The 15,205-nt window shown below is 44.3% G+C and overlaps 1 protein-coding gene across 1 annotated transcript in view; it reads right to left on the bottom strand.

The window, feature by feature from the left end:
- LOC147885227 (zinc finger FYVE domain protein) overlaps nt 1-15,205 on the bottom strand; it is a 246,996-nt gene that overhangs the window by 55,841 nt on the left and 175,950 nt on the right. The window lies entirely within an intron of this gene.

Raw genomic sequence — 15,205 nt, 5'->3', positions numbered from 1 at the left:
TCTATTCCACCTCGCACTTCATAACAAGAACCTCAATCCTTAGACAAAGTTATCCAAGCCCCACCTCCCATCGCCAAACTGTGAAGCATTCTATGATATTCCACGTGATTTCTTGAAACGAAGGCCCCTTTAAAACTTCACAAATCCATCCTGGATTGTTTGCTTATGGAATAAATCCCTCCAAGTGAATGCTTTCTTTTTCAAATAGATTTGCACTCACTAATTCTCCTATCATTTGAGGATTAGTTCAAATCAAAGAAAGCCGCCCAATGACTCAACTTCTCACATTCTTTCTTCTCCCCTGTAAAAGAATCTGATAGGAAAAGAAAACTGCACATATATTGAGGAGGACTTCAGCTCAGAAATGAGCTGATCTTGAGCTGCAAGGCGTACACAACTCATACACCGCATTATAGAACTGATGAGCATAGGACTAAGTAAGAGGAATTACAAATCATTGAGGGTGGCTGCATCGGGGTACCTCAAGACTGAGTAGAATCAATTCCTTGGCTGGCAATATGGCTTAGAGGAGAAAGCTGGGAGTTCCCAACAACATTCACTTAAGGGTAGGAGGTGCTCTCTAGGCTGAAAGCATTCTTTTCTAGAGGAGCCCATAAAAGAAGGTGTCTTTGTGTAGAAGCAAAGTAACTGATAGACCTACTTTAGCCTAGTAAGCTAAAGCTAGATCTTCTGTACCAACAAAGCGAAGTTCAAGCTTTTTATAGCATGGCTTTCCAAAAAAACGAAATCGTAAAGCCTTCTTTGGAGAATTGAGCACAATCACACTTGACACTTGTTAACCATGGAGTAGACACACAAGGTTATCTAACACACCACCTACTTTTAGCTTACTTAACCCCCACCCAAGTCACATTTTCTAAGCTGGCTCAACTTTTCAATGACAATCATCTTGTGTCCTCTACCTCGACTCACACAATTTGCTGCAGCCCCTTCTTAGACAAAACACAATTGTTCAGGGCTGCAGTTGCCGCCTCCTAGTGCTGTGACCTGTAGCTTCACCAGCGATTCTATGTCCTTGCATAAAATGATCACCTATAGTTTAAAGCTCGCAAAGTGACCAGCACCAAGCCATAAAATGCATATATTACCTCAGCCCTTGGCTATATTTAGCAAGATTTCAAAAGCAAACCATGATTGACCTCCCACATGAAGTCTATCCACTAATTTGAATGGCTCTAGGTTGTAATCCCCTTACTTCAACACTCACCCCTCCAGACCTCATTGCCCACACCCATTATCAGAGAACTATGGTTCAATTCCTCTCCCCCCATGCTTGGATGCAATCAATTTGACATAGAGAGCCATGAATAAGTGACACATGTGGTCATCAGGTGGCCTTTTGCAAGGCCCAACAATGAGAGATGATCCCTTCTTATTTGCAACAATGAGAGATCTCATGGAGGGAGAGAGAGGAAACGCAAGAGAGGTCAAATGGGGTAGGTAAATTTTTGAAGGGGAAAGATGATTATGATCATGATTGCTTTAACCTCATACACTTTTTTTGTTTTTTTTTTGTGAAACAAGTGACTATAAAATTAACATAAAATCAATGTACATGACATTAGACTCCAAAAGAGAGCCTAATGGAAGCACTCAAAAGCAGTGAGAAAACACTTCAAGGCTAGTAGCATCCAAATCCCTCACAGCATAACTATCATATAAAGATTGCTTGAGGGACATTCTGAAGAAAGCATAGCTCCCCTGGTTGGGATGGATTGACTGTTGAATTTTTCCTTGCATTTTGGGATGATCTCAAGGACACTCTTCTTCTTATGATCAATCATGCTTGGGCAGAACAATCTCTTCCTCCTTCTTGGAAGCATGGCCTTGTCAAATTGATCCAAAAAAAAAGGTTGTGTGAGACAATGGCTGATTGGCGGCCCATATCTCTTATGCCAGTCATTTACAAACTCATTGCCAAGATGATTGTCCTTAGGGTTCGATTTATCTTGCAGGCAGGACTTCATCCTAGGCAGTATGGGTTTGTTCCCAGAAGGCAGATTACTGACAATATCTCCAATGTTTTGCTTGCAATTGAGTATGCCAAATATTCTAAACAAGATGTTCTCATTCTGCAAGTGGACATTGCGAAAGCATTTGATACTGTCCATTGGGATTTTATTTCTCAGACTATGCATAAATTGGGATTTGGCCCTCGGCTGGTTCATGTTATTTACTGGTTGTATTCTCAAGCCACTGCGCAGTGTCTGCTTGGCAGTGGATTGTCAAGGACATGGACTATGACCCGCTCAGTGAGACAGGGATGCCCTCTTAGTGCGCTACTGTACCTACTCATCCGTTATTGTTGCATATGGACCATCTTGCAGATACTGGGCAGCTTCATGGCTTGCAAATTCCAGGTGCACAGCCGTTTCTTGCACAGGCATATGCTGACGATTCATATTTTATGCCCAGGAATTCTCAACGTGACCTCTCTCATTTGATGCATACTTTGGATGATTTTGGCATAGTTGCTGGCCTGCATATCAACTTTCAGAAATCGAATCTTCTAGCTTTGAAAGAAGCTGATTGGCATGCACTTCTGTGGCCAGGCCACATTATTTCTTCCCATACCATTGTGAGGCATTTAGGGTATCCCATTGGCTGGAATATTACCCCTCAACAACAGCTTAAATGGGTGCTTCAAAAGATTAACAAGAAGCTGGAATATTGGCACTTGTCAACTTGGCCTTTACATGTTCGACTTCGGATAGTGCAGTCTATCATTATGGCATATGTGCAATTTTGATTGCCTCTTCTTCACTGGTCTTTTAAGCACTTGGCTTCCTATATGTCCCAGGCTATGGAGATATTTTGGAAAAGTAAATCTCACAAGAAGGGTTTGCGACTACTTCCCATGCAGTCTGTTTGTTCTCCTAAGACTCATGGGGGACTGAATATTCTCAATCTTCGGTTTCATATGTTGGCAAGAAAGAGCACTATGATTGCTGATTTTTTTCAGCAAAAACCTTTATCTTGATGGCAATCAAAACTCAAGAAATTTTGGAAAGCTAAATTGCCATTGAAACAGAGGCTTTTCTTTTGGAGATGTATAGTGGGAGCTTTTTCCATTGGGGTGAAATTGAAAGCACGTCGTATTGCTTCCTCTTCCTGCCCCCGTTGCTCTCATCATCATGAGACAGTTCCCCATCTGTTATGGTCTTGCCTGCACTCTCCGATATTGATCACTCATGTCTCTCATTTGCTGCCGCTTCGGTTTCCCTCTATCACATTCGGGAAACTCTTCTGGATGTTTAGATGCTTCTCATCTCAGATGTCTCCATTTCTCCTTTTCTTTCACTGGGCTCGTTTTTGGGTACTATGGACTATTTGGACATAGAGATGCTTTAACCTCACACACACACACACACACACACACCCACACATACTTTTTTTTTGTGTGTGAAAATTTTGAAGCTTTATATTACAAAGTAGCTTTCTCTAAATGGGAAGCTCAAGAGTACATCAGCTGAAAATTTCAGTATATGACAAGTATACATTGTAATCTATGTAATGAGTTTGCACGCAATCAAAGAAAGATTTGCTGCAGAAGAACGTCGGTAAAAAAAGAAAGTGGAAAAAGTAGGATCACCAAAGACTCTATGATTTCTATCCTTCCATAGAGTCCAAAGAGTCCAAACTGCCTAGTAGTGAAACCAAGTGAAAAACAATTCAAACTCGTATGTGTGGGTTAATCCCAAAAAACAAAAAATGCTTCCCAAAGGTAGCATTAGAAAAATGTAGTTCTCAAACGCTGCCTAAGGCGACCCAAGAAATCATGGGTATGTGCACAATGCCAAAGAAGATGAGGTACAGATTCTCGTGGAGTCAAACATCTGCGACAAACAGCCGGAACCATTGTCTACGTGCCAAGAGCTGCCCAAAGGGAAGAACGCCCAGCAGCATTCGTCACAAAAAAACCTGCTGTCAAAGAGGAACTTTGGAGTTCAAAAGCTGCCACAATCTTTTCCGCCACCACTTTGCCGGGTGATTCATTTGCCAAAGCTAATTTGCCCCCAAGGTGGGGGCAATAAAAATTTATACAAGGAAGGTACTGTAATGTGGGACAGCCTCAAAGGACGGGCTGATGACCCTCGTGAATGGAGAGTCCAATCTTGAAGCCTATCCTCAAGTTCCAGTGGTGGCACCGGTTGGAAAGGCATAAGCAGGGGGGGGGCCGGTCCTTCACATGTGGCCACAGCACTTGCCAGTATCAGCGACTTTTATCACTCCGTTGCTAGGGCTCGGCGAGGTGAGGTACTCAGGCCAGAGAGATCGGTATCCGCCGGCAGTTGGCAGCCCTACATAGGGAGGAGCAGGGGGGGTGGCCGGTCCTTCACATGTGGCCACAGCACTTGCCAGTATCAGCGACTTTTATCACTCCGTTGCTAGTGCTCCGCGAGGTGAGGTACTCACGTGAGAGATCGGTATCCGCCGGCAGTTGGCAGCCCTACAGAGGGAGGAGCAGAAACTTGCTTGGATACAGAAGCGCCTTGCTGCGGCAAGGGCTCACTTGCAGAGCTTGCTTGATCAGAGAGCAGAGTATGCCTTCCATGCACGGGAGTCCTTTTGGATACAGATGGGAGGGTGAGTCAATAAACACTTTTTCTCTACACTTGGTCCCAGACATAGTAGAGAGAGTGTCAGGCAGCTTATTGACTCTAACGGCGTTTTGCAGTCCCATCCGGAGACCGTCATGCACTTAGCGACAGCTTTCTATACCTCCCTACTTTCCGCAGATCCGAACTCACAGGCCAGAGAGGTGGCTAGAGATGAAGTTTGGCAGAGTTTACCTGTGTTGGTCACCCCAGAGATGTTATGCTCACTTAATGCACGCTTTACCAACACAGAATTCAAGACTGCTCTCTCTGCCCTTCATAAGGGCAAATGCCCTGGTTCTGATGGTCTTACTCTTTCTTTTTTTATAGCCTTTTGGGATACGATAGGTGATCATATTACTTCAGCCCTGCAGGGCATTTGGGACTCGGGTGAGATGCCTGACTCACTGACCGAGGGACTCATTCACCTTATCCCGAAAGGTGGCAACATGAATTTTGTATCCCATTGGAGACCCATCACTCTTTTAGGCACTCTTTACAAAATCCTTGCCAAGGCGATCAGCATCCGATTACAGCCCCTTCTTCTAGACCTCATCCATGATACTCAGACAGGGTTTGTGCATGGCAGGAGCATTTTTGATAATATCTTTTCCTTTTGGGAAGCCACAGAGTGGGCTATGCAGAGTGGGCAGAGGCTAGCAGTTCTACTCCTGGACTTCAAGAAAGCCTATGACAAAGTAGATTGGGGTTTTCTTGAGGGCACTCTTCTACGGTCTGGATTTTCAGATGCTTGGATCAGAGGGGTGGCCTCCCTTTACAGATCAACCCACAGCCAGGTTTTGATTGGAGGGGTAAGGGGTGACAGGTTTCAGATTTCTAGATCAGTTCGTCAGGGATGCCCTTTAGCCCCCTTCCTCTTTCTTTTTGTGGCAAAAGCTATGAGTATCTTCCTTAGATCTCAGGCTGAGCTTTTTGGGCTGAGATTGCCCTTGAGACAGGAGCACGAGCTTCTTGACTGTGAGTTGGCTGATGACACTGCTATTTTTATTGAGGCCTCTTCGCAGTCACTTGATTCTTTCCGGACAGCCTTGGATATTTTTTGCTCAGCTGCAGAGGCACACATTAACTGGCATAAATCCTTTGGCTTTTGGATCAGTGATGAGGACACTCCAGGCTGGGGAGTTGACATTGGTTTTTCCTAGATTCAGAGGGGTGTTCCTATCAGGTATTTGGGATGCCAGGTAGGATTGGACATCTCTCCAGCACAGCAGTTTGCCCCAGTACTAGAAAGTATAAGGAAAAAGCTCCTTTTCTGGAGCTCTGCCAAACTCACCCTTGCATCTAGAGTTGTGGTAGTGAACCAAGTTCTCTTGGCCACCTCCTAGTTTGTGTGTTCTTGCTGGTGCCGGTCTAGGGAATGCATCACTCAACTCATCAGACTAGTCAGGAATTTTTTATGGAGTGGACTTGATGGCACAGCAGATGTTGCAGCAAGGGTGGCCAGGGAGACCATTATTCTCCCTACATGTGAAGGGGGCCTTAATGTCATTGACCCGGACTTGTAGTGCAGGGCATTGCTTTGTAAGGTAGTGGTGAGGGGACTCATGCCTGGGCAGGAACCTTGGAAGGATTTCTTTTTTGGACGCATTCAGGCTTGCACACCAACCTTGGGAGATGATTGGGTGAACAGTCCCCGCTGGATTTTCACTTCCGCCCCTCTCAGATCTCTTGCCTCTCCTTTCATGACTGCCATCCTGAAAGCTTGGGGGAGCTTCAGGAACACTCTTCGAAGGATTCCACCTTCTACCGTTAAAGAGATTGATAGGCAGCCGATCATTTGGAATGATAGTATTCTTGACGAGCATGCCACACCACTGGGCAGTTCCCATTACATGCAGTGGTCTAAATGGGAGAGATACCCCGCTTACACAGTAGGCACTTGGAAAGCTTTTATCAGGCTACTTGAGGATTAGAGACTGCAGTCCGTGAGTCACCTTAGAGGGGTAGCACTTGTAAAAATGTACGCATTATACCTTCCACATGGCGCATACCAAATCAGTTGGAGACCAAATCATGCGTGGATGTATGTCTAGGGTAGCCTAAGAGCCGTGCGAAGTTTCATCCCCAACAGATAAGTCCACATGCGTATTTGGTTAGTACGTGCACCATTTTGGAGACAAAAGGACAGCCTTTGATTCTGCCATCAATACTACTAAAGAGAAAATCCCAGAGTGGGCTGCCACTGGCCAGTGACCACAAGTAGGGGTGGTGATCTATAAAATCAAGTAGCGCATCGTGGCAGCCCAAGGTTGATCTCCTTGCATAAATTGCAGCATCATTTCCCCCTTATGGGCAAGGACATGAACATGAATGTTGAGAATATTTAAACCCCCATACATCTTTGGCAATAGAGATGTTGCACTCAAAGCAGTCTCAAACTTTTTCAGCCATGTTTTGAACGCCAAAAAGTTTCCATAATGGTCGACCTAAAGTATGTCAAATCTCCCTTGCTAAACATGATCAAAGGCAAATAAAACTGAATGTATGCCACCAGAAAAGATTGGACTATCCGTAACCGCACCTGCAACGACCAAGTTACTAATTTCCAGTATTCAAGCTTTTTCTTCTGTTTTGCAAGTCCTAGCTGCTTTGTATGGGCTGTTTTGGGTTGCCTCGAGCTACGTGCACAGGCAGGTGAGCCAAGATTGTGGCTTGAGCTCCGGGATGGTTAATAGTTCACTTATGCTTAATAGTGATTGCATTGGGCTGTGAGCTCTGTATGGAGAGGCATAGTTGGCAGGTAAGGGAGTTGTGTGATCCAAGATGCATGGCTAGTAACAATTCTTGTTTCTATACAAATGCTTGGAACAGATTTAGATGCTTCTTGTTATGCATGTGAAAGCAGAGTCCAGTAGGGCTGAGGCATGGGTTAAACATGCCAAAGCTTTTGGCAGGTGTTTCGTGTAGAAACATCTTTTTTTTTAGTTTCTCTAGGAGATAGGTCACATGCAAGCAGTGGTTACTAGGCAGATGGCACATCTTTGGTACAGCCTCTTTGTTGAGCCTCTTTGTTGAGTAGGCAAGGGTTGGGAATCCATGCTTGGAATGGAAAGTATCCCTAGAACCCAAAGAGGGATGGTATGGATGTGACTGCCATTGTGTTTGTTGTGTTGTGATGCAAGTTCACTTATGGGAAATAGGTTGATGTATCAAGATATGTGCTGCCCATAGGGTGAGAGACTATAGGTAGTGGCGGTCCTGAACAATGGAGAAAGCTCTTGTATGCTTTCTTTTTCTGATTTGAGCAGATAGGTGGCTAACTGGACACTAGTGACAAGCAATTGGGAATTGTGTGGCCAAGTTAGTTACTAGTGACAGTTCCAGGCTGTGTGCAAGCTTCTTGGATTAGGGATGGAGACCTATTGCTAGGAGTGGTAAGAGCAGTGAACAGTAAAGGGTATGCAGAGTATGTGGATGCCTAATGGGATGTGGATTGCCCCAGATGTAAGCAAGAATGTATCCTTTATGTAGCCTGGGATTCTGGGCCTCTCACTTAATTAAAGAATTACTGAAAGGGGCGCCAAGGTTTGGGGCCAATAAGTGTCTTTGTCTTGGTGCAGGGGCACTCTAGCTCCCAATTGGCTAGTTGTATATTTGCTGAATTGTTGTTATAATAGTGTTGGCTGGTTATTTGTTAGTTCTACTGCCCTTTATTTTATTGAAGGCCGGTTTCATGGTTCCGTTGCCGGGACGTCACCATCTTCTTTAAGGAGGTGAGCTTGTGGTTGTCACTGGTGCAAGTGTCAAAGCCTCAAGGCTATCACTGCAAATGAGCTTGGTGCCCAAAAAATCTGACAGCAAATTTGCAAATGCCAAAGCAAATAATGACGGCAAAGTATCTGCAAATGTGATTGCCCAAATGTCTCCTCAAATCGGAGCCAAATCCACAAATCTGTCCGCAAAGTCTGCTTGCAAAAGTCTGCCCTAGAAACTCTGTCCAAGAGAATCTGGCTAAGAAAACTGTCCTACAAAACTTTGTCCAGCCACTAATTTAAGGGCAAATTTCTGCTCAAATCTGCTCACACAATGCACAGGGGCCAAGGGACAACAAAAGTGCCAAAATCTCAAGATGTATCCCAAACATTGGGGAAACTGAGGGCAAACTCTCTCCAAGTCAAATTTGAACTAAGTGAGCAGGAAACTAGGCAAAATCCCCAATGTCAGAGAAAAGAACCAAATTTTGGGTGACCAACTGAGTCAGAAAGAGGGCAAACACATAACAATACCAAATTGATAGACCCAAATGCCCAAAATTCTGGTAGAGGAGCTCTAGCTCGCCCAGAGAGACACAGCTTCCAAGCACACCTCCAAGCCCCCCCAACAAAGGGTGGCTTTTCGATACACTAGTGAGACCAACAGCCATGTATGCAACACCCTTCTAGGGGGGAGACCCGGGCAGCCGAGTGGCGAAGATTTGAGAAACTACAGGTGGCTATGGGATCCAAGATGATTCAGAGTAAGACCTCGGTCCCCCATCAGATCATATAGGCAAAGTTATCTATGACACCACTGTAGATTGATGCTATCTTCCAAACGGTGACATATCTACACAAGGTATGGGCCTTGCCCAACTGAAGACTACCGAGATTGGCATTAGACTCACCCAGACCATTGGTCGAGGTCAGCACAGCTTAGTATGCACGCATACACAAATGGTTTCGCTGTTAGGGTATTCAGATGGATCGCCTCCCCCCCCCTTTCATTATAGCTTGGACGCCCCAACCCTCCAGATCCCGTAAGATTCAATTGTATCATACGGTTGGACCTATTTTAGCTCTACACATCACCAACTCTTTTTTTTTTTTTTGGGGGGGGGGGGGGGGGGGCAAGAGTTCCCCACCAAGATCCAATTCCACCGTGACCACTTTCCGAGAGTATCAGAGGATGGACTAGTTACCAAGCCCCAATACCTGGAGGACAAACGGGTCAACATGCACTGAGGATTGCTATAGGACAACTTTCTTTCTTTCTTTCTATCTGTCTATCTATCTATAAATATAAATATAAATTTGTGTGCGTGTGTGTGTAAAGTCTTTGGTGATCCTATATTTTCCTTGTTTGGCTTTTTTAAGCATTCTCTGCAGCAATCCTTCTTTGATTGCTTGCAGACGCGCTGCATAGATCATGATGTATATCTAGCATACAGACGCGTTGCATAGATCATGATGTATATCTAGCATACACTGAGATTTTCAGCTGATGTAATTTCGGCTGCCTCGTTTTGATGTCGCTACTCTTGTAATATAATCAATCAAAAGTTTCCACTTTAAAAAAAAATGTGTGTGTGTGTGGATACGTTCCCCGCCTTCATTTGCCTTCCGATCTTTTTCCCTCGCCGGCCTTTTTCCAGCCTGCCTATTGCGCTTACTGCCCCGCCTATTGCCTTCCTTTACCCACTACCTTTGCCTCTCTCCTGGCTCTTCTACACTCTGGTACTGCTGCTCTTTTTTTCCTTCTTGTCTTGTCGTATTTCAATCATGGCTTAAGGTTTGGATGTTTGTACATATGCTCAAAAAGAAAGACCCACAGATGCTAAGCGCCGCCTATCAGAGCCTGCATCCCAAGATGATGAACTTACTATGGAAGCTCAGTACGTGTTTGACACCATTAAGGATGACTTTCAGCAGTCACGACACGAATGGGGCAAACCGGTTCCAGAGGTCACGTACAAATTGAAATTGCCGTCCCTCGTGAATCCTCTCAGGAAGTTGTCTCAAACTGCGGTTATAATTTTCTTTCCAGGAAGAATCCTAGCGGCCAGTGATGTCGCACAGTGGATTAAGTCCATCCTTGGAGGATGCTTTGTAGAGGGAGTGTATTTTGCTTCCAGAGGCTTTTATGAGGTGCATTTATCAGATGCTTCGTGCAAGCAGAGGCTTCTTGAGTTCTCTCCCCTGTTTTACGGGAAGCAGGTGGTACATGCTATGCCCTAGTCCCCAAACAAGGATTATCAAAGTCTTATACGACATCATTGTCCTGTATGGGTTGAGGTTGTTAACTTCCCGGACTATATGCGTGAAGAGTTGCCTGGCCTGGCTGCTTCTTTGGGACAGGTCATTTGTCCTCCATGCCCCATGGGAGACCGCAACAGGTTCTGCATTCTCTGGGACACTGATACACCTACCCCTCCTTCTATTGCAGTGGAAGTTGAGGGAGTGCGCCCCCTTCAATCTCGTCAATGGGATGCTTCTTCTCCCTCACCAGGACAGGCTTCTACTTTAGCTCCTGTCCCTCAAAATTGGATGGGGGTATTGAAGAAGGGCATTCCCATATGTGATTCAGAAGAAGGGGAGAATGCTATGTCTTTCATGGGTCATGAAGGAAGGCAGCCCATGCAGGCAGAGGCTTTGCCTCTCTGATGTCTTGTTTTATTCTCATACTTTGCTGTATATACCTCTTTCATGCCTCAAACACTTAAGTGCTTTACATACAATGTACAGAGCCTCTGCAATGTCTCAAAGTGGAGGCTTTTATGGAATTATGTACATAAAATGCAGCTAGATATTGTTTGTTTGCAAGAGCATAATCAACACTCCATGGTTGGTCATCATGGTTATTTTGGCGGTTATGATATATATTATGCTGGTACCACCACCTACTCAGGTGTATGCATACTGGTTAGACATGAGCTGGAGCCTCAGTTAGCCTTCAATGACAATAGTGGCAGATGGATGGTCATACAATGTAATGTCAATGGTGATATTCTTGAGTTTGCATCAGTCTATGCTTCCCAGACCTCTGCCATGAGGGCTTCATTATGGGATTCTTTATGCAGATATCCATGGAGATCCAATGCATTCATCTGTCGAGATTTTAATAATTCCCCTCTGCCAAGAGATAGCACCACTTCAAGATCTCATATGCTATCTTTGGAAAGGCAAAAATGGGATAGCATGCTTCTTTCTGTGCAGGCTGAAGATTTATGGCTGCTTCGCCAAGGGTTGCAGATTTTAGCCCTCATCTCCTTATAGATTTCTCATTGGGCTTGTCAGATCATGCCCCATTGTGGATGAATTTGCAGCTTGGCATGCCTCTGGATGATTTGCCACCCCTTTCCAGTAGATTATTGCATGTTAATCAGGCTTATTTCCGACATCACTATTTCCAGCAAATGATCAGACTTGAAATTCATCCCTTGCCTTTGCATGCCCAGGAGGACATGAATTATGCTTGGGACAGTTTTGTCTCTCGTATGCAGAATGTCATTAGGGAGTATGGCGACTGGCATATCAATGAATGGAGGAATGAGGTTAAATGGGCAAAAAGGACAGCACAACAATTGACTGAATTTTCTCAGTTAAGGCCTCTCTCTGATTCAGAAAAGGATTCCCTTTCACATGCTCAGTTTAAATTGACTGTTAATGATCAAAGGAAATTGCACAAATGGCAGATTAGGGCAAGAATGAAGCCCCTCATGGATAAGGGCTGCTCATCAAAAGCCTTTTTCCAGGGCTTGCATGCTACTCGAAAGAAAAACTCATGTCTAAGGGTAAGGAAGCTAGATGGCTCTTGGACGCACTCCTTCTCTGATCTCCAAGATGAATGCCAAAATTATTTCCAGAAATTGTTCTCCGCTCCTGGTTCCCCATCAAATCAAATGACTGATGCTAGGACTGAATTTCTCCAATATGTTTCTGGAATAGTGGAAATGGATGATGCTCTTACCTTGGAGAGACCTTTTACTGACACAGAACTTGATAATGCATTGTTCCACCTCAGCAAATACAAGTCCCCTGGCTGGGATGGCCTTATGGTGGAATTTTATATTTCTTTTTCGGATGATTTGAAAGAAGTCCTCTTGCAATTGATCAATGTTGCCTGGCAAGAAAATCAGTTGCCGCACTCTTGGAAGCATGGCATAGTCAAACTTGTGCCCAAAAAACATCTGTGTGGCCATATGTCAGATTGGAGGCCTATTACTTTGATGCCTGTAGTTTACAAACTCATTGCCAAAATGATTGTGCATAGGCTTCACAGGATACTAGATGCGGGACTTCATCCTCATCAGTATGGGTTTGTGCCGCAAAGACAAATCCATGACAATATATCCAATGCCTTGACTGCAATTGAATATGCTAAGTATTCGCATCAAGATGTGCTTATATTGCAGGTGGATATTGCTAAGGCATTTGACACTGTTCAATGGGATTTTATCTCTTAAATCATGACAAAGTTGGGCTTTGGTCCCAAGATGGCAAATGCAGTTTGCTGGCTTTATTCTGGCTCTACTTCTCAGTGCATTCTTGGGGGTCATCTGTCTCGGTCATGGACATTGGGTCGATCAATTAGATAGGGCTGCCCTCTTAGTGCTCTCTTCTATGCCATTGCGACCCATCCCCTTTTAATGTATCTTGATCATCTTACAAACACAGGACAGATGACTGGTCTTAAAATCCCTGGGGCTGCATCTTTTTTGGCACAAGCATATGCTGATGATTCCTTCTTTATGCCACAGAATTCTACCCAGGAAGTTCCCATGCTTATGACCACTCTTTCATTGTATGGTTTAGCAGCGGGATTGCATGTCAATTTTGACAAATCTAAATTACTTCCCATGAAACAATGTGACTGGCATTCTATTCTTTGGCCAGGTCAAGTGGTGCATTCCAAAGATGTAGTCAGGCATTTGGGATATCCCATAGGATGGCATATCACCAGGAAGCAGCAGCTAAAATGGATCTTCCAAAGACTTCAACATAAACTGGAATACTGGAAGATTTCTACTTGGCCTCTTCATGTGAGGCTACAATCCATTGTAATGTCCTATGTCCAGTTCTATTTGCCTTTGCTGCATTGGTCCTCCAGGGACATTTCAGCCTTTATGTCTCAAGCTATGGAGATGTTATGGAGGACAAAAACTACTGTGAAAGCATTGAGACTGATGAAGATGGAAATGGTGTGCTCTCCTAGGATGCATGGTGGACTTAATGTCCTCAATATAAGATATCATGTACTTGCAAGGAAGGCGACTATGCTGCATACTTTTTTCCGCCAACAACAGCCATGGACTTGTATGCTAGCATCCACGTGTGTCAACATGAGGACTTGTGCTTATGGTCATTGGATTACTGATCATTGGGAGGTTGTCATTGGGAGATTTGTAGGGAAGATACCTGGCTGTCCTTTCTCTACTGCTCTGATACTTGACTGGAAACAAGTACTTTCTAAGGTCAAATGGGCTCCTGATAATTGCTCGGGGACAAACTCAATGAGGAAAGAAAGTATTCATTGGAGTGCCATCTTTGACATTCCAGTTGCTTTACAGGAACCATTGCGGCAATCCTTATATGATGCCTGCCATGAGGGTGATATGGATGCTTCTTGCATAGAGCTTTTCTTTTTATGTTTCTGACCTTTGGGATACTCTCCATTTCGGAGACCTCCCATCATGTAAATTTATGAGCATATAAATATACTGCACTGGATATTACCAAAAAAAAGTGTGTGTTTTAGTGGCGACTGATGGAAATACAGTTGTTGCTAATGTAGTTTGTGATCATTACCAAAGGAGCTTCAAACCTAAGTTGGGAGTTCGCTGCTTCATCAAGAAATCTTTGGAGTGATACATCCTTGAGAAGCTTTATCATGAGCAATGTTGCAACATAATGAGGGAGAGATTCCACATCCCAAACTTAGACCATGTAGATATCATATGCCTATGTGCTATTCCCTTTCCAAAAAAAGTATGTTTCTACACGAAACACTTGCCAAAAGCTTTCGCATGTTTAACCCATGCCTCATCCCTATTGGACTCTGTATTCACAAGAATAACAAGAAGCATCTAAATCTGTTCCAAGCACTTGGATAGAAATAGGAACTGTTACTAGTCCTCCTGGTTTACACAGCTCCCTTACCTGCCAACTATGCCTCTCCAGACACAGCTCACAGCCCAATGCAATCACTATTAAGCATAAGTGAACTATTAACCAGCCCGGAGCTCAAACCAAGCTCATTCACGAGCTAATGCATAACACCCTGGGAGCCTTCTATCCAGGTTGCCACACCACTAGCTGCCCCTACAATCCTGGCTCACCCGCCTGTGCATGCAGCCCAAGGCAACAAAAAACAGCCTGTACAAAGCAGCTAGGAGGCAGTCATAACTCTCCATTCACCGTTGTCCGTACACAGGCGTATCTGTCCGTACAGTTGCACTGGCATGTGGGCATCCGTGCAATCTCCCCTGCATTAGTCATACAGAGCTCCTATGTAGTCCGTTCCAAAGCCGTCTTGGGCTGTTCATAGGCCGTACGAGCGTACACAACAGCAACCCGTACTTTGCAACGAAGCATACTCAGAATCACCCTGGCCAACAGTCAAGAGCATGGAAATGCTTGCAAAAAAAGAGCACGGAAAATATTGTCACTTGGAAATATATTGTGGCTGGACTAATAATGAATATGAACGTTTCATTTTACACATTAACAAACCATGTAGGTTTTTGGTGTGGAAGAGATAACTCATATAAGTTGAGATGATTCATTTAATATGTAAAAAATTGCTTTTGCTAAAAATGAAACAGCCACAATAATGAATATAAACCTTTCCATTTGCACAATAACACCCCA

Source organism: Dipteris shenzhenensis, chromosome 26, assembly GCF_047967505.1.
Source record: "Dipteris shenzhenensis isolate YYH24624 ecotype China chromosome 26, Dip_SZ_1.0, whole genome shotgun sequence".
NCBI lineage: Eukaryota > Viridiplantae > Streptophyta > Polypodiopsida > Gleicheniales > Dipteridaceae > Dipteris > Dipteris shenzhenensis.
This window is presented reverse-complemented; position numbering and strand designations above follow the sequence as displayed.